Source organism: Triticum urartu, chromosome 1, assembly GCF_003073215.2.
Source record: "Triticum urartu cultivar G1812 chromosome 1, Tu2.1, whole genome shotgun sequence".
Lineage (NCBI taxonomy): Eukaryota > Viridiplantae > Streptophyta > Magnoliopsida > Poales > Poaceae > Triticum > Triticum urartu.
This window is the reverse complement of record NC_053022.1, coordinates 395,132,772-395,158,558: the sequence shown is the minus strand read 5'-3', so window position 1 is coordinate 395,158,558 and position 25,787 is coordinate 395,132,772.

Genomic DNA, 25,787 nt, shown 5'->3' with positions numbered 1-25,787 from the left:
TTAGAAGCAGTACATGCTAGAAATCATATGCAAGACACAACCAATATCACAGTGGCGACTTAAAGGTGCCTTATCATAAGTGACTGATGCGGGATATGCAAGAATAGTAGTCTGATGTAGAAACAGGAACACATGTCATATTCACAGGCATTATGTGTAAAGTAAGCAGATGCAATTCAACAAAGTTAGAAGCAATACAAGCTAGACATCATACGCAACATGCAACCACATTTAATAGTGCCAAGTTAGAGCAAGCACCTGTGATGGTGGAGTAGGGGAGATGTGCTCATCATCTACACAGCTACGTTGACTTTCTAGCCTTGCGTTATCTTGCGAATCTTGTTGGGAGGATGGCGGAATAGAATCTGTAGAGAACCTCCATTTCAGTTGCTCGGAAGGACCACCATCATCCAATGCCTTGCCAATTTCCTTCAGCTTTATTGATTTTGCATTGTGAGGTCATACAGACAAGAAAAAGGAATATCATTCGCTCTTCATAACTCATTCATGCATGATACTGACGAACACTACTCTGATGAAAGTCAAAGTCATGATACGAGGATGGAATATGTATCAAAAAATGGACGGCTTGACATATTCACACCTATGATGTGGTAACTAAGCTGAAGGCACTTCAACAAATTAGAAATACTGCAAGACACCATATGGAAGGTGCAATCAATATCACTCTGCCAAGTTAAAACTGTCTTGTCATAGGTGGCGTTCATCAAACTAGAAGCAATACATGCTAGAAATCATATTCAAGACGCAAACCAAAATCACACTGCCAACTTAAAGGTGTCCCATCATAAGTGACTGATGCAGGATACACAAGAAGAGTAGTTTCATGTAAGAACATGGTGTGATAGACAGATATAGTATGTACGAAAAATAGGAAAGCGTGTCATATTCACATGTATCATGTGTAAGCTAAGCAGATGCAGTTTACACTAATTAGGAGCAATACAAGCTAGACACCATATGCAACATGCAACCAGATATCACACTGCCAAGTTAGAGCAAGCACCTTGGATGGTGGAGTAGGGGAGCGGAGACTTGGACCTTGTAATGCACTATCGGTACAAGGAGAATCGGTACAGATGCTCCGTTTACATTGTTGCAGAGGACCACCATCATCGCCTTCCTTACTCTTTTCCTTCCTCTTTCTTGATTTTGCCTTGTCAAGTCAAACCCACAAGAAAAAAGAATAAAATTTGCTCTTCAGAACTCATTGATCCATGATATTGACGAACACTACTTTCATGTAAGGCAGTCGCATGATAGGAGGATGGAATATATATGAAAAACAGGACGGCGTGACATATTGACATGTATGATGTATAAAGTGTAAACTAAGCACAAGGTGCTTGAACTTGTTAGAATAGATGCAAGCTAGAAACCATATGAAAGATGAAACCAATATCACTCTACCAAATTAAAAGGGTGCCCTAACAAATGTATTTGACCAAATTAGAAGCAATACATGGCAACAGGCTAGAAATAATATGCAATATGCAACGAATAAAGGTGACTCATCGTAAGTGATTGATGTAGGATACAGAAGAGAGGTAGTTTCATGTAAGAACAAGGTTAACACATAGATGTAGTGTGTACCAAAAATAGGAAGGCATGTCATATTCACAGGTATAGTGTGTAAACTAAGCAGATGCAATTTACCCTAATTAGAAGCATTACAAGCTAGACACTGTATGCAACATGCAACCACATATCACACTTCGAAGTTAGAGCAAGCACCTGTGATGGTGGTGTAGGGGAAGTGCGGTCTTCAGGTACAGAGCTACGTTTAGTATCTTCATTTAGGCTTGCTGTTTCTTGAGAATCATGTGGAGAGGATGAAATTGCATTCTTTATAGGAGTATTGCGTCTCATATTAACCCACGCGCGTGACTGTCTCATCATAAGCGATAGACGCAGGATACACAAGAACAGTAGTTTGATGTAAGAACATGGTGTGATAGGCAGATGTAGTATGTACCAAAAACAGGAAGGCATGTCATATTCACATGTATAATGTGTAAGCTAAGGAGATTTAATTTAACAAACTAGGAGCATTGATGAGGGATACACAAGAAAAGTGCCTTATCATAAGATATAGTATGTACCAAAAACAGGAAAGCATGTCATATTCACATGTATCATGTGTAATCTAAGCAGATGCAGTTTACACTAATTAGGAGCAATACGAGCTAGACACCATATGCAACATGCAACCAGATATCACACTGCCAAGTTAGAGCAAGCACCTTGGATGGTGGAGTAGGGGAGCGGAGACTTGGACCTTGTAATGCACTATCAGTACAAGGAGAATCGGTACAGATGCTCCGTTTACATTGCTATAGAGGACCACCATCATCGCCTTCCTTACTCTTTTCCTTCCTCTTTCTTGATTTTGCCTTGTCAAGTCAAACCCACAAGAAAAAGGAATAAAATTTGCTCTTCAGAACTCATTGATGCATGATACTGACAAACACTACTTTCATGTAAGACGAACACTACATATCACACTGCCAAGCGATACGTCTCCAACGTATCTATAATTTTTGATTGCTCCATGCTATATTATCTACTGTTTTGGACTATATTGGGCTTTATTTTCCACTTTTATATTATTTTTGGGACTAACCTATTAACCGGAGGCCCAGCCCAGAATTGCTGTTTTTTGCCCATTTCAGTGTTTCAGATAAACGGAATATCAAACGGAGTCCAAACGGAATAAAATCTTCGGAAACATGATTTTCTCACCGAACGTGATCCAGGAGACTTGGACCCTACTGCAAGGAATCAAAGAGGTGGTCACGAGGGTGGGGGCGCCACCCCCCTAGGGCGCGCCCCCCTGCCTCGTGGGCCCCTCGGTGCTCCACCAACGTACTCCTTCCTCCTATATATACACACCTACCCCCAAACGATCAGAACAGGAGCCAAAAACCTAATTCCACCACCACAACTTTCTGTATCCACGAGATCCCACTTGGGGCCTGTTCCGGAGCTCCGCCGGAAGAGGGTCGTCATCACGAAGGGCTTCTACATCATCCTAGCCCCTCCGATGAAGTGTGAGTAGTTTACCTCGGACCTTCGGGTCCATAGTTAGTAGCTAGATGGCTTCTTCTCTCTCTTTGAATCTCAATGCAAAGTTCTCCCCCTCTCTCGTGGAGATCTATTCGATGTAATCTTCTTTTTGCGGTGTGTTTGTTAAGACCGATGAATGGTGGGTTTAGGATCAAGTCTATCTATGAATAATATTTGAATCTTCTCTGAATTCTTTTATGCCTGATTGGTTATCTTTGCAAGTCTCTTCGAATTATCCGGTTGGTTTCGCCAACTAGATTGGTAGTTCTTGCCATGGGAGAAGTGCTTAGCTTTGGGTTCGATCTTGCGGTGTCCTTACCTAGTGACAGAAGGGGCAGCAAGGCTCGTATTGTATCGTTGCCATCGAGGATAACAAGATGGGGTTTATTTTATATTGCATGAATTTATCTCTCTACATCATGTCATCTTGCTTAAGGCGCTACTCTGTTTTTAACTTAATACTCTAGATGCATGCTGGATAGTGGTCGATGAGTGGAGTAATATTAGTAGATGCAGAATCATTTCGGTCTACTTGCCACAGACGTGATGCCTATATACATGATCATGCCTAGATATTCTCATAACTATGCTCAATTCTGTCAATTGCTCAACAGTAATTTGTTCCAATGATGGGCTTCCTCAAATTGCCCTAGGTCTTCATGAGCAAGCAAGTTGGATGCACACCCACTTAGTTTCTTTTTGAGCTTTCATATACTTATAGCTCTCGTGCATCCATTGCATGGCAATCCCTACTCACTCACATTGATATCTATTGATGGGCATCTCCATAGCCCGTTGATACGCCTAGTTGATGTGAGACTATCTTCTCCTTTTTGTCTTCTCCACAACCACCATTCTATTCCACCTATAGTGCTATATCCATGGCTCACGCTCATGTATTGCGTGAAGATTGAAAAAGTTTTGAAAAAGTTAAGTATGAAACAATTGCTTGGCTTGTCATCGGGGTTGTGCATGATTTAAATACTTTATGTGGAGAAGATGGAGCATAGCCAGACTATATGATTTTGTAGGGATAACTTTCTTTGGCCATGTTATTTTGAGAAGACATAATTGCTTTGTTAGTATGCTTGAAGTATTATTATTTTCTATGTCAATATAAACTTGTATCTTGAATCTTTCTAATATGAATATTCATACCACAATTAAGAAGATTTGCATTGAAATTATGCCAAGTAGCACTCCGCATAAAAAAATTCTTTTTATCATTTACCTACTCGAGGACGAGCATGAATTAAGCTTGGGGATGCCTGATACGTCCCCAACGTATCTATAATTTTTTATTGCTCCATGCTATATTATCTACTGTTTTGGACTATATTGGGCTTTATTTTCCACTTTTATATTATTTTTGGGACTAACCTATTAACCGGAGGCCCGGCCCAGAATTGCTGTTTTTTGCCTATTTCAGTGTTTCGGATAAACGGAATATCAAACGGAGTCCAAACGGAATAAAATCTTCGAAAACATGATTTTCTCACCGAACGTGATCCAGGAGACATGGACCCTACTGCAAGGGATCAAAGAGGTGGTCACGAGGGTGGGGGCGCCTCCCCCCCCTCCCGGGGCGCGCCCCCTGCCCCGTGGGCCCCTCGGTGCTCCACCGACGTACTCCTTCCTCCTATATATACACACGTACCCCCAAATGATCAGAACAGGAGCCAAAAACCTAATTCCACCGCCGCAACTATCTGTATCCACGAGATCCCATCTTGGGGCCTGTTCCGGAGCTCCACTGGAAGAGGGTCGTCATCACGGAGGGCTTCTACATCATCCTAGCCCCTCCGATGAAGTGTGAGTAGTTTACCTCAGACCTTCGGGTCCATAGTTAGTAGCTAGATGGCTTATTCTCTCTCTTTGAATCTCAATACAAAGTTCTCCCCCTCTCTCGTGGAGATCTATTCGATGTAATCTTCTTTTTGCGGTGTGTTTGTTGAGATCGATGAATTGTGGGTTTATGATCAAGTCTATCTATGAATAATATTTGAATCTTCTCTGAATTCTTTTATGCATGATTGGTTATCTTTGCATGTCTCTTCGAATTATCCGTTTGGTTTGGCCAACTAGATTGGTAGTTCTTGCCATGGGAGAAGTGCTTAGCTTTGGGTTCGATCTTGCGGTGTCCTTACCTAGTGACAGAAGGGGCAGCACGGCACGTATTGTATCGTTGCCATCGAGGATAACAAGATGGGGTTTATTTCATATTGCATGAATTTATCTCTCTACATCATGTCATCTTGCTTAAGGCGTTACTCTGTTTTTAACTTAATACTCTAGATGCATGCTGGATAGCAGTCGATGAGTGGAGTAATAGTAGTAGATGCAGAATCGTTTCGATCTACTTGTCACGGATGTGATGCCTATATACATGATCATGCCTAGATATTCTCATAATTATTCTCAATTCTATCAATTGCTCAACAGTAATTTGTTCAACCACCGTAGAATACTTATGCTCTAGAGAGAAGCCACTAGTGAAACCTATGGCCCCCGGGTCTATTCTCATCATATTAATCTCCATCACTTTTATATTGTTTTCTATTTACTTTGCTTTTACTTTTTACTTTGCATCTTTATATCAAAAATACAAAAAATATTCTATCTATCAGATCTCACTCTCGTAAGTGATCGTGAAGGGCTTGACAACCCCTAATCGCGTTGGTTGCGAGTAGCTATCGCTTTGTGCAGGTACGAGGGACTTGAGCGTGGGCTCCTACTGGATTGATACCTTGGTTCTCAAAAACCGAGGGAAATACTTACGGTACTCTGCTGCATCATCCCTTCCTCTTCGGGGAAACCAACGCAAGTTCAGTTCAAGCCCAAATATTGAATGAAGCGCCAAATAGGCATCTGGTCACCCGAAACCACGCGAGACTAATGTTTTGGTGGTAGGAAATTACTGTCCTGACTCTGGCCCGTGTAGCCTATCGGCCCGATGTCCAAAGGTCTAAACCGGGGTAGGTTTGTAACTTCACCAAGACGCCTCCGTTCATGACCGGGCCGCCTCCATGAAACCCGCCCGTGTGGAAGCCGAGAAACCCACTCTGGACACACGTCCGTTCATGACCGGGCCGCTCCCCTATCTCCTCCACCATTTTGTCCACTCTTACAATGGCTTACGAAGAGTAGTTATTCCACATCCAAGCCGGCTGGGTAGCCCGCCGGATACGAGCTATGCAGCTCGCTGATCCACCTCCCTCCCCTCGCCCGACGGAGCCAGTTGCCGCCCCAAGCTGTGGAATTTTGCCATGTGTTGTTTCCATGGACTAGCAAGATGCTCGTGCATTGCACAGAACATCAAGATGCATTTTTTTACAAACTCCCACATGCATGCAAGGGATAATTAATGTCCTCCTTTGGTAGTACCACGAGGCAAACACCATTAATATTGCATCGATTAGTGTTGGTGGCCTTGTATATCTGCAAATTGTAATTTTGATAGTGGCCCTTGTATATAAAAATGTAGGGAGAAATATGAGAGATAAGGTGAGGAGGAGTGGGGCGTGGTTGTGACTGGTGGTCGAACTGGGCGGAGGCATGGGGATGGACGGCGCATTATGTCTAGGTTTGTATCTCTCTCACACACACCCACGTAGGTGGGGGACGTGCACGAAGAGAAGAGGTGCGAGCACGGCGCACGTACTCCCGTCTCTTTCCCAACCACACCCGCGCGGGTACACCATGGAGCTCATTTCTGTACGAAAAAGGCAGCCCACGTGGTAATTTGGCACGTGTACTGGTTGTCCACTTGGTGGAGGGAGGATCGTCTACCACGGGTGAACAAACAAATTGCGACTTGACGCATTATGTTAAATTAAAAAAAGAGGCAAACCATGTGGGGCCTACCTTAGAGGCAAGGCTCTATACACTGGAGTACTTTTGACTTGTCCCGTCAACTCGCAGAACGAGGAGAAGCTTGCTTAGTACGCCGTCTCCCCCGCCCACGGGCGCGGTGGCTCGCAGGATGAGGTGAAGCTTGCTTACTAGTACGCCTTACGCCCGCTCCCTCGCCCACGTGCGCGGTGGCTCGCAGCACGAGGAGAAAATTTTACTACTCCCTCCGTTTACTCCTCGTCCCTACTACGTACTTTGGTTAGTACTCCCTCCATTTACTTATGCAAGGCCACTATAAAAAAATACATTTTGCATCTATACAAGGCCACAAATAGTAATCGAGACAAAAGTTACAACTCCCTCCTTTCCAGTTATGGCTCAATTTCAAGATCTCTCCAACCAAGGTAGACGGTGAGTGGTCGAATTAATTTCGTATTTTTCACAAGTAATTAGTACGCTCATTTTTCTCAAGAAGTTATGTTTACCGAGGCATTAGTTAGAACGAATGCATGAATGACCACTAAATTTCCATGAACTTGTACATGCATTGGTTAGTTTCCTCTTGACACTGCTTGCGTCGGGTGATCTAACGCACCTCGAAATCCAACATGTAATGTTACTACTACTAGTATAGTAGAATTGAGACTTATCAAACGGAAAAATGAATTGTTTTTAGATGAGCCCTATAAACCCTAGTGGGTACGTACTCCGTAAAAACAAATTTTTCCAAAACTAAGTCGCTCCCTTTCATGAATTCTGTAGTATACTCCTCCATCGACGCTCCCTTTCATGAATTATGTACTTCCTGTCACCAACATGTGGGACATATAGCAACCGGGTCGACGTGTCAAGCACCAAATAAAAGTGCAGAACAGCAGGGGGACGCACCCCACTCGTACTGGCCCAGTAGTAGTAATGAGCAATGAGACGTCAAATCACAATGCCGCACTTTCCTAGACGGACGAATCAACCATTATTTAACACTTTGGTTCGCCATCATCTCAAACCACATACTAGTATTGCTTCTGCCTCAAGAGGGACACGCGCATCGCCTTGGTACATCATGACACGTGGGACCGCATGACAGGCCATGCTCCCCCGCCGATCGCTCGGTAAAATCACCTCATTTTTACTATACTTCCTCCATATCGGTTTACTATGTGGCATGCATGTCGTTCTAGGTTGAGAATTTAACTAGCTATATATGTGATGAATAGTACTCTAGCCTTTTAAAAAATGTATACTTTTGTACATTAGTACTATCGATGGATTGCGCCATGGAGAAAAAATGGAAATGAAAAAAAGGTGGTACATATAGAGAGCCCTCGTCGCCAAATTATGCATATAGTACTATTAAAAAGGCTAGTCACAATAATGGTATCCAGCACAACCCACCCCTCAAATAAAACTAAGAGGGTGCTTGGATACGTTTTAGTCTCATGACTAAAAGTAGTGGGACTAAAACATGCTAGCCTCACCCATGCTTGGATCCAAATACTAAAAAGGTTAAAATCAAATTAATGAGCATTTATTATCCTCCAAACCCTCCAATCTAGAACTCGCCTGTGTTAAAGGAGAGGAGTTAAATGAGTAGAGAGAGGACTAATCCACATTTTAGTAGGGGTACCGCTGACTAAAAAAATTTAGTCTCAAGAATAGTTTTAGCCCCTCTTTATTCAGGGGTGCTTGGAACTTTAGCCTCTTAAAGAGACTATTTTTAGTCAGACTAAAATAAGTCCCTTGGATCCAAGCACCCTCTAAGCATCCTGGAATTCTTTGACAAAACTAAGCACCCTGAAATTCTTTGACAACTAAACTGCTGGCTATATGATGTTGGCCATATATATTGTACGTATATAATGTGAAGAAACGAGTGGTGGTACTATACCAACTAAAAGAGGAAATGTAAGAAATACTAGTATGTACGTACTAAAGAGTTAAAGTAACGAGAAGAAACATAACACAGTTCTGCTGGGGGCTCAGCACAACACACCCCTCAAATTAAATTAAGCACACCTGAAATTTAACTTTGCAACTATTCCGGTAGACACTTCATTAGAACCACCATGAGCAACGACACTGCCACCTTACTCGGAGTCCTCGTCCACGTCCTCGACTTCGTCCTTGTCCCTATTCCTCTTGGCCGATACTTCTTTGCTTGAACCGCACACTTGGCTGTTGCTCTTCATCCAACCCTTGTAGATATTGAAGCAAAGGTAGCCATCCATTGCAGCGTAGTGGATGTGGTCTATATCTAGTAAATTCTGCTGCCATGCATGATGATGAAACGTGTAATGAGGTTTCTCCAGTTTACCGTACGAAGGATGAACCATGGCTCCTGCCAAGGTCAGCATTGAAGGCTGACGAGAGGACACCAGCCGATTCTTCTGGAGGTCGAAGGTATTGCCTACAACGAGGCCTATCCGATGCAGGACTTCTTTGTCGTTACCGAAGTCTACAATAACGAATTTGACTAGGTTGCTCTCGAGGAAGTCCTTAAAATCCTGGCACTCAACGTCGGCATGGCATATGTGGTAGACCAAGCATAAGTCATGCACGCAAACCTAGATCACGGCGGGCTTCTTCCTCTCTTTGTCCTTTAGATCCTTCTCTCGTCCCAGGACTGTGGTGTACTCAACATCTAGCCCAGCGACCCACTCATCATCTGAGTCTTCGAACATGCGTCTAAAGCGATAAAGGCATCCTTTCACCGTCGCGGAAGAACGGGTGTAGATGACATCGAACTCATTGCCAGTGATGGTTCTAACCTTGTACTCACCGCCGATCATGGAGATTTGGGACGCCATGGATTTGGGAGGAGGGTTAGGATTAGTGGAATTGCCGTAATGTGAATGGACGGGACGACTAGGAGCGAACCGCCATAGTATTGAAGGACGTGCGGGGACGAGTAGGAGTGAACTGCCAGCGTGCGAACGGCAGGGTAGTGGCTTTCCATTCTCCCATGATACGGGCTTCCAAGAGCCCTTGGATCTGAGATCGAACGGTTGCATGGCGTGATTCTAGACCTATGGGTGAATATCCTATCCTGGAGGGTTATTCTGCAAATTTTCAGCAACTTAGCATGCGAGCGTTTGATCTCAGATCCAAGGGCTGCCAGCAGCCCGTATCATGGTCGCGCCTACCATGACCGTCGCGTCGCTCGCGCGGTTGCGCCCTTGGAGATTTAACACGGTGCGTTAGGCTATCTGATGTTGGCATGTCATACATAGTCATCACTTAGTCACTCATACTACAACAAGGTTGGCTATACGTGTATATTTTTACTCCTCTCTATCTCTTTCTTCGTACTCAAGGAAGGAGCGGTGCTAAGCGCGTGTATTTATTGCATTTGCCAAGGAGTGACCTCTTCCAATGAAATGGTGTTGCTAAGGTTGCTTCATTTAATTAGCTATAGACTCAAAATTGTCTTTTCACCTAGGTACACACGCTTAGCACCGTTTCTTCCTTGGGTCACCAAACTAGTCTCTCTCTTCTTGATTAACTTGCCACATCAGACTTTATGCCTATGTGGCAAGCTTAAGCACCTGTTGGAGCAAGTAAAAGTAAGTACAATAGTGCACTTTACATGGCATTTTTGCATATGTGGAGGAAAGAGAGGCAAGGAAAAAGTGGAGAAGTGGGCTCTCATGCAAGAGCCAGCCTCTACTACATGGTGGAGCATTGGGAGAGGCACCTGTATGGAGGTGGTCAGGAATCTGGGAGACTCACGCCGGTCATAGCGCCGCAGTTAAAATGATAATGGCAAGTCAAATCACGGGGCCCCACCTGTGCAGCAGTAACTCGCTATCAAATCACACAGCCCTACGTTTGCAGTAGCCTACTCCCTCGTCTTCTCGCGTCTCTGTCGAACCGACTAGGTGGAACTGCCCCACCGCCTACCGCGCAGGAAAAGCCCAGTCCTCGACTTTTAAATACAACTACATCCGCTTAAGAATCCAATGATATACTTTTTGTGACATAGTAACTCATATTTAGTTAGTCAAATGGATGACCTAGAACTACGTGCAGGCCCTATAAACCGAGATGCCTAAAAATAAAAAAACCGAGATGGAGGGGGTAGTTCAGCACGTATCTTTTTAGATCAATATAGTCGGGATTCACCAAGGAGCAAAACCAAGTGGTAGGCTGCTCCTATCGTGTTGGTGTAGCAACTCAAGCAGGGTCAGTCCGCACACGAAATGGCGACACACTTAATAGGACCCCTTTGGCCGACATGTCACTCATCCACCATCTTGTTCCACATGCGATGCACCAAATTATAGTTCGGAGCAGCGGTTGGAATTGGAGGCACCCTGGTCGTAGCACCGCAGTAGTAGAAAATGAGCGACGAGGGGTCAAATCACAAAGCCCCACCTTTCCCGCATTAAGCTGGATGGACGAAGCAACCATCATTTCACTCTAGGGCGCAAGAGCATAAAGAAAAGAGAAAACAATGATGCGTGCGGCAGCTACCTAGGGCACCCTAGGGTAGGGGTCTCCACTACAGATCCTTTTTTTGAAAGCGCCTCCACTACAAATCGGCTTCTCCCTCGTCCTCTTGAAGAAAACCGATGATGAGTGCGGCGGTAGGGTTTGTAGGAGTAGTACGGCGTGCAGGGCCACATCGTAGTAAACGGGTTCGAGCCGACGCCTTAAATATGTGTGGACCTCTTGGTTTTACGGGAACGAGGCAGCATTTTGGGTTCGGGGACTAGTGGAGATATAGTACGTACAAAAAATGGTGGACGTAGGTTCGACCGAAAGGCAATGATGCATGGGCCCTGCATTTTGATATACCCGGGGCCGCGTGAAATTTGCTACTCTACTCAAAACTAGTAAGGTACACATGTATTGAACGCATGAGATTTTGAAACCAAATTATGAATAAATACACACTATAGGATGTAAAGCTTTGAGTCATATATGCATGATGTAGATGTTCATTTAGTTCTTATAGTTCATATCATTCAAAATCAATAAGTTTTATAAAAATGTTAAGATTCATGGGGTTGTGCATTGTACTCCCTCCGTTCCAAAATAGATGACCCAACTTTGCACTAACTTTGTACAAAGTTAGTGCAAAGTTGGGTCATCTATTTTGGAACAAAGTTAGTGCAAAGTTGGGTCATCTATTTTGGAACGGAGGGAGTAAATCATGAAGAAAAAAACAAATAATGGCAATTCATTAGAAAAAAATAATCAATTATGATACAGAAGATTCTAGAACAAAGGAGAAGTGCTTGTGTTTTGAGGTTTGTGCATTATGCTTAAGTTCAACCATGGAGTCTTCTAAATTATACATGTGGCAGATCTGGTGGAATGTTGATGATATCCAACGGCCAGTAGTGCTCAGATTTGCCTATCTCTGCACTGTCGGGTTAGCTTCATCCAGTGACCATCTTTCAAAGTTATTGGCACACTATATAGTTCTTGTGCCATAGTTGCATGTTTTGGAAAAAAGCTACTAGTGGGTTGTACTATCTATTTAGGAATAAAAGATGTATACATGGAAGTTGTAGGGAAAGAGATGACATGGAGCATCTCAATTCCTATGAGTAGGGATTGGAAAAGAGATGTCATTTGGTTCACATCATAGGAACTTTTCTATTGAATATAGAGATGACATGTTTCTCAATTCCTATGAGGAGGGATTAGAAAAGAGATGTAATTTGGTTCATATCATAGGAACTTTTCTATTGAATATACGCTAATGTTTATTTTCCTTCGAAATTAAGGGAGTATAGGAATCCATTCATATGAACCAAGTGGCTGTAAAGCTATAGAATTGATATCATGTTTATTTCCTTTGAAATGTGGAGTATATGAATCTATTCCTATGAGCCAATTGGCTCTAAAGGAAAAAATCTTATAAAAATCATATCATATAGAGTTCCTATGATATTCCTCGACACTAAAGGATGCTTGAAATTGCTGCGGGTGATACGATGGTCTTTCTTTGTAGACTCCTCACCCAACTTTATAGTTACCTCTCGAAGATGAATGAAATGATATATACATGGTATTCTACATGTGCAATTTGGTACACGAAAACTCAGTAAAAGTTTGCGAGGTTCGAATTTTCAATAAAGCTATATGCACTGCATTTTGGAACGGAGGGAGCATACGGCAGTTGGTAACACTCACGTGGAAGATTTGTGTGTAGAAGGAGTGGCTGTTCTGTTAAATGACATGGCAAAACTGACACGGTCGGATGCCGATCTAACGGTCCTTACGGCGTTCGTCAGGAAAAGGCTTGTGGCGAACGTTTGTCGGATAATGATTTACGGACACATGCATTGCATTGATACGTGCCCCCCTCTCTCTCACGCACATGCACCCTCACGAGTCACGACTCTCCCGGGTCCTCTCGCAGACTCGCACGTCGCACCCACCGTCTATCTGAAGGTAGACGTCACGCACATATGTGCTCTTCACACCCTACCCTCAGAACTTCTAAAAAACAAAAGACGGCGCGCACATTTTATTTTAGCTCACACGTCACACTTGTACTATTACTCTTGTGGTGAACGTTCTTTGGGCATAGTATATTGTACTATCACGAAGAGAAGCGGTGCACGCACGCACTAGTTCTCTCATACCCACTCGCGGGTACACGTAGGAGCGCATTTTTTTGAAGCTGGTATAACAAAATCACTCCACTATATATAAAAGCAGGAGCCTTAGCGCTTGCTTTACTAGGGTTCCTCTCGTTCACTCTCTCATGCTCTCCAGATCTAAGCAACACATAGGTGGCCACACTCTCTCTCAGCTCACGGTTGGTCACAAATCCGGCCGGACAACCTCGACCGTGGCAGGGGTGTAGGTGCATCGTTCACGCTGTTGTCGGCAGCGGGGGAGGAGACCAACGGCTGCCCGCGCGTCCCGATCGGCGGCCGTGCCGTTCTCTCCGAGAGAGTGCCGGCTCGGGAGGGCCTCCGACCCCTTCTTCCTCCCTGAAGTATTGTGGCCAAGATGCGGCCTCCCGACGCCGTCTTTGCGACATGCCGACGACCCTCAGGTATATATTCCTTCGAAACCTGCCTTGCTCTACTGCCCCAGCTCCCTTCGTGTGGATCCTTTTCTACTTCCGTCCGCTGTTCCAAAGCCACCTAGACTTCTACTAAGGCACGTACTTTGCACGTATGTTTTGTATGATAGATACTCATATACCTTCTTTTTAGAGAGAGAAATGGGTACTCGTATCTTGAGTAGATATCATAGTGTGTTTGTTTGCATGATCTAAGGACTATTCTAAAATAAGAAGCAAATGACTTGCACAAATCAAACTGAGTTCCAAGTAAGAATTTGATTACAAGATAAAAGTTGTAGTTTTATTATATGATGTTTCCTAGGTTCCACTGATGTATAGTTCCAGAGTTGTTTGACGGTTTACATGCATGTTTATGGACTATTTTGTGCAGCTAAATAAGTCATTTAGGTCTGACAGACACTCATGTCCTGTATTAGCTTGAGGTATAGCTTATGTATGACTGAAATAAAATATTACACTTTTTCTGCGAATAATAAAAATATTACATTTCTCGATGAAGCAGAATAAAACTTTAGCTAGCGTCAGCCATGCAATGTTATGTTATGTGAATAGTGTAAACTTTGCAGTATAGCGGCATCTAAAAATCCACTTTTACAGTAATCTAAAAAATAAGTTAGTAGTAGAGTGTTTATTTCCCAGGTGACAACGGGGAACCAAAATGTGCTAGCTATTTGCCAACTTATCGTACTTGCTTGTTAGGAGGTGGCAGCAGTTTCTAGACATTTCTCAACTTCAGTAGGTGCAATCCAGATTCAACGGGGACTTCTTTATTTGTTTACTTGGAGAGCAGAGTCGGCCATGTGCACAAGGAGTGGGAGCGAATCCGGCAGCTGTTAGCCGTCAGATCATGTCATCCTTTGTTTGATGGACGGCAGTGATATGCATGAGAGGGGAAATGAACGGTGGATTTTGAGCCAATGCTTGTTTGGGCGGGAGAACCGAAGATGGAGTGGTAAATCCAATTTCAAAACTGCCGCATTATAGTAGTAGTAGATTAGAAGTAAAGCTATTTCATACAGTCGACTCAAAGCGTTGGTTCAAACAGGGAAGAAACTGGGAAAGCTGTAGCATGAATCTAGGACTTGGTTCTAAGAGGAAACGGGGGAAAGTAGTAATATCTATACTGTTTAAATAACCGTTATTTGCGCAAACAGGGATGTCTGTCTCCATATCGTTTCAGGATGTCTGTCTCCGTATGTTTCTATCCGCGCAATCAAAAGCAAACACCTCAGTTTTAGTACAACTGCGCAAAATGAGATGGCTATCCCTCGCTGTCGTCGTCTAACCTCCCGTCTTCAAGGTATCCCTACATTGGTAGTAACTAAGGTAGAATGACCAAGGCAATCTAAAAGAAGTTGATTCGTACATTTTACTTCCTGATTGCAGTGCGGGGACGAGCGAAAACAACTGCATCCTAGTTCGGAATGCACTTTCTACCAGTTCATCCATGGACCAAGGACTAGCTGGCATGGCTGCACGGCGATTTTTTGGATAGGTGCGCGGACAAGAGGCATTGTGGTCTGCTTATTTCTGCAAATAGCGGTGCTTAAATTTAGTGGAATGCATAAGCATTTCAGCTGGTCGGTACACTGCATGGTTCAGTTCAGCATTCCAGCTGATACCACAATTATAATTGGTTATTCTGGAATGAGAGAACCTAACCCTGAATGGTGGCAACAAGAAAAAACCAGAGTGAACTCTAGGAAATTTAAGCCTGCCGGGAGGCCCTTTGCTCAGAGAGAAGCCTTGCTTGTTTTTTCCTGATTTGTAAACCTTCTCACAACTTTGTGTTTTGCTGTGAACTAGTATATGTTTGTTATGTTCTATGAATCATTGAGATGTATAAAATTGTTTAACTTATGCTTTTCAAGTTTTTTATGAAGACGAGTTTAATGTGAGTGTTCCACATGAGCTCTGGACTAGCGTGTGAATGTTTGGAATTTATTACATTGTGGCCTCAATTAACTGCATGAACCACTGTAACAAGATACATAGTTGCTTATATGTCAGACAGCAGATTGTTGATTGTTAGCTGGTCGATAGCCTAGTGTTTAAGCGAGCTGAGCCAATGTGCCGTGTTTTGCACAACTGCTTACAAGTGGGGTAGCACCAACAGTGTTTACAAGTACTTATGTATACGTCAGCGCACGGTTCTCAAACGAGTGCTCTATTTCATCAAAACACACACTGCTCGTATGATAAACTGTGACAACTTATGTCTTACCATGCCATATTCATGAAAAAACTAGTGAGGACGCATCTGTTTCGGCAACAATTACGATGGTTCTCACATGAGTCACGGGCACACAAAAGTAGCAACAGTTCCCATAGACGGATTCAAACAGAGTACTAGCCCCAGAGGGGTCGATAACAGGCAAGGTTTGGATAATTAGACACAATCCAAACTACTATTAAACACTAGCTGGGGCAACTATTTCATGCCTCGATCTAATTTGGGCTGGACACAAGACGGACCTTGCCATGAACATCATCGAGGACATCCCGCAGCAGCTCAATCCTGTGAACCTTCATGAAGATAACCTTGTGGCCTTTCCACTGATAAAATTGTTTGTCGAGGCATGCCACATCATCTTCCTGCGTAAGCTTGACAAGAACAGTATTCCTCACAAACGAAGGAGTAGCTTTGAACTTCTTGTGCTTCAGTACACCCTGGACAACACGCCTGACAACAGTGAGGCTGGAATACAACTCTTCATTGGTATAACTACAAATGGCTTCCAGGATCCAACAGCCTAAGAACTTTGTTTTCCCAGTGCGTATATTCAGGTCATCCGCCTCATAGCGAGTGACATGTACAACCACACAATCTTTGTCTGCATCAGGGCTCTAATTGAAACAGAAACAAATTCTGAATTACTTTTCAGTATAAGAAACACAAGTTATTTAAACCACTACGTATACCATGGCATCGAAGCTAATAAAATTTTGCATTATTAATCACCACATACTTCCTTTTCTAAAAAAATCACCACATACTTAGATGAAAAACCACAATCGAGATCGACAAAGAAGGAAATCACCTTGGGTAGCTCAGCAGGGGGGGACACATCCTCGAAGGGGGAAAACTGCTCCTGCAGTGTCATAGGGGCTGTAACCTCAAACGGGGCATTGACCATCTCAGTATCTGGGGTCACCTCGGTGGTTGCCTCCATCTTCTTGGAGCTCTCTGTCTCGTGGGGATCAGCCTCCCGCGTCTGCTCCAATATCGGCAGATCTTTGCCTGGTTCTCCTTGGTCCATCATGAAACTGACGAATACTAGGAGTCCATTGAAAGGAAAACACAATCGCAATGACAATGAAACAAAAAAGAGAGTGAGGATCGGTTACTGCTTTGCAAAAGTTCTTTTTTTTTTCCTCTGAACGAAAATATACCAACATCACGGATCCGCTTACCTTCCCTTCGTTCGGAGAGAAGAACAGTGGCAGATGCAAGTGTTGCCTTTCTTGAAGACGGTGAGGGAGAAGGGGATTCAGCGAAGAGTGAAATGATGGTTGCTTCGTCCGTCAAACTTAGACTGCAGGTAGGTGGGGTTTTGTGATACGACGGCTCGTTACTGCCGCACTACGACCGGGGTGACTCTCCGCCTGCATACTGCCTTCTAATTTGGTGGATGGCATTTGGACCCGCGCGCTGCATGGCCCGCATGTCGGTGAACAAAAGTATAACGGAATTCAGCAGAGGGAGACGTTTCAATGACCTAGGAGGAGCCAGAAGCGGTAGAGTGTCTCCACTGTACTAGTAGTAATTGTTTTTCTGGATAGCTGTAGAGTGTCTCCACTGTACTAGTAGTAATTGTTTCTCGGGTCCCAAGACAAAATAGCCCATCCACACTAGTAAATAGTAAAATCAATTCAAAAACCTGGGTGCTCTTCTTCCTCCTCGCTCCCACCCACCTCACGTCAGCTCGCTCCACTTGTACCCCCAAATTCCTCACCTCACTCCTACAGAAAACCCCAGCTCCCCTTCTTCCTCACTCCTACAGAAAACCCCCAGCTCCCCTTCTTCTTCGCTCGCACTACAACTAGGCTCGTTACGTCTACAAATGGAGTCGGCTGACCCCAGCACCAAGAAGATGAGGCTCCCGCCAGCGGCGACGCCTATTGTAGATCCCGCACCCGGCAGCGCGGGGAGAAGCAGCGACCCCGCCCCCACCGGATCCCAGGAACCCGTAGAATCTCGGGTGGACCGCATCAGTGATCTCCTGGACGCCATCCTTGGGGATATCATCTCGCTTCTCCCCACCAAGGATTGCTGCCGCACCCAAGTCCTCTCAATTCGGTGGCGCCCTCTATGGCAAGCCGTTCCCCTTAATCTCGACTGTCGTCAGCTATCTCTCTTCAATGATTTTGAAATCCCCAGAGCCATCATCTCCTCCCACCAGGGCTCCGTTCAAAGCCTCTGCATCCCGTCATGCTACCTGAGCAAGCATACCATGCCCTGCACGGTGGACGCCTAGCTGGAATCCCCTGAATTCACAGAACTACAGCTGCTTGAGTTCTACTATTCCCCTGGAAATCACATACCACATACCGAACGCCATGACCTTGTGCCCTCAGCACCGATGTCCATCTCGGGGTTTTTGTCCTCTCTCCACACCGCCACCATTGCGCAGTGCTACCTACCAGACAATCTGGTACTAAACCTTCGACTCCCATTTCTCAAGAAACTTTCACTTGTGCGGGTTCGTATATCGGAGGCCTCATTGCACAGCATCATCCACTCCAGTTGCCCTGCGCTGGAGTGCTTGGTGCTTGTTTTCACAGTTAGAATCGGTTGTCTCCAAATAAAGTCACCTAAACTTGTAAGAATTGGAATTTCTTTTGACGGAAGGCAGCTCATCATCCAAGATGCCCCTTCACTTCAAAGGTTGATCCTTGATTCTAGTTATTCACCGTTGCAAATAACCGTCCTCTCTGCGCCTAAACTGGAGACCTTGGGTGTAATACATGATCTCTGTGCTCATTTCAATATGGTGTTTGGCTCCACAGTTCTTCAGGTACTTTATATTATCATCCACACTTGTAACCATAAGCTGCATTTTAAATTTCTGTGCATAATTTATATATCATCTTGGAGTACACATTTTGTACTAATATTATGTTCTATGCTCAATGAAGAGTTTCTCCATGGATGGCCTATAAATGGTGTTGGATTCTGTCAAGATCTTATATATCCAAATGAATAGTTTTGATCTGAAGAAGATTATTGGCTTGCTGCAATGCTTTCCATGTATGGAGAAGTTGTATATAAAGGTGATAATTTCACGCACATTGGAAGCCCGCATATAGTGTACTAGAATTAACCGTTCAGCTGTTGCTCTTTCGACACTCTTCTTTTAGACCTTAACTCTTTTCAATCTTCATGTCTATTTAGGCAACAGGACGGGGTAAGAAAGTTATAACCAATCAGTGGATTCGTAAGCATCGGGATTTTCTCACTTCTCATGAGATTCGATTGAAGACAATAACGCTAGAACGATATGTAGCCAACCATGCAAACACAAGATTTGTCACATTCTTCCTGCTGAATGCGAGGTTACTATTGTCCATCGGGCTTAAGTTTATCAGCAGCATGGTTTTGACGGATGGGTATGTCAAAGAGCAAAAAAAACGAGTTTCAGGTGGGCAAAAGAGCTTCTGAACGTGTCGGGCTTCTATTTACAACATATTGTGGTCATAATCCAGTAAATTTTACGACCCAGGATGTTCATTCTATGGACCTGACCGATCCATTTGACTGTGACTGCCGAAAACAGTGCTGGAGTTAGATGTTGTTGCCCTTTTCAATCTGGTTTTTTTGTAAACCTGATGAACAATTAACCCTCATGCTTTTGTGCAGTTTGTAAGCTGGAGTTAGATGTTCCTGCCCTTTTCAACTCGGCTGTGACTGTCATATTTTCTTTGAAACAAGGAAAATGGCTTGCCATTCGTTTAATTTAGAGTGAAATATTGTAACAAATCCAAACCAAGGGAAATAACATCACTCTCGCCGGCTGCTTGAGCTCACTGTGCATTACAGAAGCCAAGTGATTAGCCCCCACCAGTACCCACAAACTTATTTCGAACTAGCACATCAAATGGGCTGTAAATTTTCATAGGAAAGGCTGCATGACCGTGACAGATTTGGATTCTGACATTTGGGACCCGCGAGGAAATAGCCTATCCAAGGTGGTGTCGACTTACTAGCCAGTCAACAAACGATTCTGCCTACCAGCCGTTGGATTGACATCCAACATCTGTCGTGTATCTTCTATCTCTTGTCTTCTTCTTCCTCCAATCGCCCAAACCAAACCACCCCGTCGGCTCCGCCTGCTCCCGCCTCCCATGGCTGGCTGCGCCTCCGCCGCCCTACCATACGTACCCTCCAACGTTGGCCAGTCCCTCCCTCTATTCCCCCACACATCATGTTATTCTTCGGTGACGTCAGCCCCAACATGCACCCGCACCCGAAGTAGTCAACCCTCGTACTCCCCTCCGCCTGCGACTGGACCGGCGCATCTTCAACGGCTCCTGTTCGTTCCGTCTGAGGCCTCACCGTCGTCCTCTGCCTTGCGGTCTTGGTTTGCTCGCCGTGCGCGGTGCGCCGCCCTCTTGCGTTGTCAACGTCGTCAACAACCGAGAGGAACAAGGAGATGATTGTACGTGGAGAGGATGACAGTAGGGACCCACCAGCGTCATGGCAGTACGCAAGCAAGTGCCTCTATAGTACAAGCCCAAAAATATGGTTCCTCCTAATGGTTGGACATCTAGGGCTCACGCCATTGTCAACGTAGTCAATAAACGAGAGAATTACACTACGAGCGGCTGACACTAGGGACCCAGCAAGTCGCACAGTTTTTTTTGAGGAAGAAGCAGTTGTTATTTATACTAGTTTTAGCGACGGATCAGGGTAACAACGGGGCTGTGCGGGGGCTGTGGCCCGTCTAGCTAGGGTTTTATTTATGTTTACCACATCATGAGCCTAGTTGTGTTTTTTTCTTGCTAAAAATGGCTAGCCCAATTCTATTTTTTTACAGAAATACACAAACAAGGCCTACTTGCTTTATCGGCCCTGCTGGGCTACAAATCTTTCAAGACAAGGAGAGTTTCATTCGGTTTGCCCAGAAATGGGCTGTACATTTTTAAAACACATCAAACCGGGAATTAGTTTCAATTTTTTTAATTACAAGATCTTAAATTCCATTGATTTTATGCGTGGATAATTATTTGGATTTTATATTTATATAAATTATTTTTCAAAATAGTTTGAATGTGAATTGATATTTCTGGATTAAAAATAGTTGACCGCACTGAAATATGCAAAATTTCGTATACTTTTTAACCGTGGCCACAATATGGGGTGTGATGCTAACAAAGAGAAGATGGGCTCCAAAAAAATTCTTAAGAATTAGCAAATGGGTTGTACATTATTAGAAATAATGGCAGATAGGTTGTATGCTGTTTTCCACAGATTTGAGGCTGACTTGTGCGCCTACTACAGGTTGACGCGTATGCTTTCATAAAAAAAGGTTGACGCACACGCAATGCCTTGTCAACTTAGTCAACACACGAGAGCAGTGACTGTTGGATGTCCATCCAATGGCTGTCGTGCTTCTTCAATCTTTGCTCTTCATGCTCAAGCTGCTCAAACAAGCGCCGGCGGGACTGCCTGCTCCCTCCTCCCGCGGCCGGCTATGCTGCAACGCAGGCCTCACGGCCCCATCGTACTCCCATCGCTGGCCTAGCCATCCCTCTACTCACCCACACATGTTGTTATTCTCCGGCGACGGCAGACGAACCAGTAAACCCTCGTACTCCTCCGCATGGGAAACAACTGCCGAGTATTCCCTGGCTCCGTGTCGTTCCATTCCTAGGCCTCGTCGTCATCCACCACCCTGTTGCTCTCGGCGCGGTCTGGTCAACGTGGTCAATGAACGACATCCATCGAAAGTGGACTGTACGTGGAGAGGCTGACAGCTGGGTCCACGGCCGCATGCAAGGAAATGCCTCCTTATTACGCGCAAAATAATGATTCCTCCACCTGACAGCTAGGACCCACAGGAAGGGCCTCTGTATTTCGTGAAAAAAACATTCCCGCCGCTGACAGGTCGGACCCACCAGCTATATCTTCGCACGCAAGGAAGTGCCTCCTTATTACGCCCAAAAAAATTTAATACCCCCCTACTAGCTGGGACCCACCATATTGTTGGGCTGACTTATGGGCCTACTAAGTTGACAGGGACGGAGAGCTTTGTCAACTTAGTCAATACTCCAGTGACCGTATGATGTCCATCCAACGGCCATAGTGCTTCTTCAATCTCTGGTCTTCTTGCTCCAGCCGCCCAAAGCAGCGCCGGTCATGCCGCCTGCTCCTTCCTCCCGTGGCCGGCTGTGCTACCGCGGGGGCCTCACGCCCCCATACTACTCCCACCACTGGCCAGGCCATCCCTCCACTCACCCACACCCCCTGTTATTCTGCGGCGACGGCAGCCTCACACCGCAGCCGAACCAGTGAACGCTTGTACTCCTCTCCGCGTGGGCATCCACTGCCGCGTCTTGCACGGCTCCGCGTCGTCCCCTTCCTAGGCCTCGCCGTCATCCACCATCGTGGCGCTCTCGGCGCGGCGTGCTCAATGTGGTTAACGACCGACTTCCATCGGAAGAGTACTGTATGTGGAGAGGCTGACAGCTGGGTCCATGGCAGCTGCAAGGAAGTGCCTCCTTATTACGCGGAAAATAATTATTCCTCCACTTGACAGCGGGGACCCACCAGACGGGCCACCAGTATTTTGCGAAAAAAATCGTTTCCCCCTGACTGCTGGGACCCACCGGACGGGCCACCGTATTTCACGAAAAAAATGTTCCCCCCGCTGTCAGCTCAGACCCACCGGAAGTGTCTCCTTATTACGCACAAAAAAATGAATACTCCCCCGGCTAGCTGGGACCCACCTTGCTGGGAGGCTGACTTGTGGGCCTACTAAGTTTACGGGGACGAAGGGCTTTGTCAACTAGTCAATATGAATGATTCTAGCTCCAGTGACCGTACGATGTCCATCCAACGGCCGTAGTGCTTCTTCAACCTCTGGTCTTCTTGCTCCAGCCGCCCAAAGAAGCGTCGGTCGTGCCGCATGCTCCTGCCTCCCGTGGTCGGCTATGTTGCCGCAGAGGCCTCGCCGCCCGCTACTATTCCCACCGCTGGCTATGCCCTGCGGCGACGGCAGCCTCACACCGTAGCCGAACCAGTGAACCCTCGTAGTCCTCTCCGCGCGGGCTTCCATTGCCGCATCGTCCCCTTCCTAGGCCTCGCCGTCGTCCACCGCCATGGTGCTCTCTGCGCGGCGTGGTAAACATGGTCAAGGAACGACTTCCATCGGAAGAGTACTGTACGTGGAGAGGCTGACAGCTGGGTCCACGGACACATCCCGGTTTTTTTGTGATTTGCCAAGTAAGTCGCTTTGTCAGGCATGTTGGGCTGCAAATCTTTCAAGACGAGGAGAGCTTTCATTCGTCTGGCCGAGAAAATGGCCCATCAGTACTGAGAAATGGGATGCACATTTTTAAAACACATCAAACCGGCAATTAGTTTCAAATATCTTTTTTTTCATTTCAAGATTTTAAATTACATTAATTTTTATGCGTGGAGAATTTGTTGGATTTTATATTGATATACATTTATTTTTAATATCAGTTTGAATGTGAGTCGAAATTTCAGGATTAAAAATAGTTCGGACCGCACCGAAATATGCAAAATTTCGTATATTTTTTAACCGTTGCCACAATATGGGCTGTAATGCTAACAAAAAGAATATGGGCTCCAAAAAAACCTTAAGAATTAGCAAATGGGCTGTAAATTATTAGAAATAATGGCAGATGGGCTGTATGCTGTTTTCCACAGATTTGAGGCTTTCCTAAAAAAAGGTTGACGCACAAGCACTAACTGTTGGATGTCCATCCAACGGCCGTCGTGCTTCTTCAATCTCTGCTCTTCCTGCTCCAGCCGCTCAAACAAGCGCCGGCGGGACTGCCTGCTCCCTCCTCCTCGTGGCCAGCTGTGCTGCCATGCAGGCCTCACCGCCCGACCGTACTCCCATCGCTGGCCTAGCCATCCCTCTACTCACCCACACCTGCTGTTATTCTCCGGCGACGGCAGACGAACCAGTAAATCCTCGTACAGTCATACTCCCCTCCGCGTGGGAAACAACTGCCGAGTCTTCCCTGCCTCCATGTCGTCCCCTTCCTAGGCCTCGCCGTCGTCCACCGCCCTGGTGCTCTTGGCGCGGCCTAGTCAACGTGGTCAACGACCGACATGCATCTGAAGTGGACTTTACGTGGAGAGGCCGACAGCTGGGTCCACGGCCGCACGCAAGGAAATGCCTCCTTATTACGCGCAAAATAATGATTCCTCCACTTGACATCAGGGACCCACCGAAAGGGCCTCTGTATTTCGCAAAAAAAACGTTACCGCCGCTGACAGCTCGGACCCACCAGCTATATCTTCGCACGCAAGGAAGTGCCTCCTTATTACGCACAAAAAATGAATACTCCCCTTGTTAGTTGGGACCCAGTATAGTGGCAGGCTGACTTGTGGGCCTACTAAGTTGACGGGGATGGAGGGCTTTATCAACTTAGTCAATATGCATGATTCTTGCTCCAGTGACCGTACGATGTCCATCCAATGGCCGTAGTGCTTCTTCAACCTCTGGTCTTCTTCCTCCAGCCACCCAAACCAACGCCGGTCGTGCCTCGTGCTCCTGCCTCCCGTAGTCGGCTGTGATGCGGTGGAGGCCTCACCGCCCCCTACTACTCCCACCGCTGGCCAGGATCCCTCTACTAACCCACACCCCCTGTTATTCTGCGGCGACGGCAGCCTCACACCGCAGCAAACCAGTGAACCCTCGTACTCCTCTACGCATGGGCATCCATTGCTGCGTCTTCCCCGACTCCGTGTCGTCCCCTTCCTAGGCCTCGCCGTCGTCCACTACCCTGGTGCTCTCGGCGCGACGTGGTCAACATGGTCAAGGAACGGCTTCCATCGGACGTGGACTGTACGTGGAGAGGCTGACAGCTGGGTCCACGGCCGCAGCAAGGAAGTGCCTCCTTATTACGTGCAAAATAATTATTCCTCCACCTAACAGCGGGACCCACCGGATGGGCCACCGTATTTCGCCCCCCTGACTGCTGGGACCAACCAGCTACATCTTCGCACACAAGGAAGTGCCTGACAGTCGGGACCCACCTGGTCGAAGCGTACGTAGCATTGTCATTCTAGTCGCGAACGTGTACGTACATATATACTGGTCGATGTAGAGGCGCGCACGTGTCGTAGTAGAGGCGGCCAGGGTGCAAGAAAGAAAATACGGCCACGTATGTGTACATACGGGCGGGGTCTCGAACCCCTACTCGCGCATACGTACAGCCAGGGCTCGTGTACATAGCTGAGTCGAAACAGAGAAACAGCGTCGTCGTCGTGTTCATGGGGAGGCAACGGAATGCGTCGTGTTCATGGGGAGGCAACGGAATGTGTCGTGTTCATCGGGAGGGCTTGGACGGAACAGGCGATGGAAACGAGGCCTGGTGTACCGTAGAACGGAGGAAACGGCCTTGTGTTCGATCGGACATGTTCTAAACGGGATCCTGTTCATCGGGAGGGGTCTGGCGTACCACAAAATGGAGGAAACGGACCTCCTACGGTCGAAACGGGGGTCCTGTTGATCGGGAGGGATGTGGCGTACCGCAAAACGGACGAAACGGACTTGTGTTGGAGCGCCACGGTCGGAACGGGGGTCCTGTTCATCGG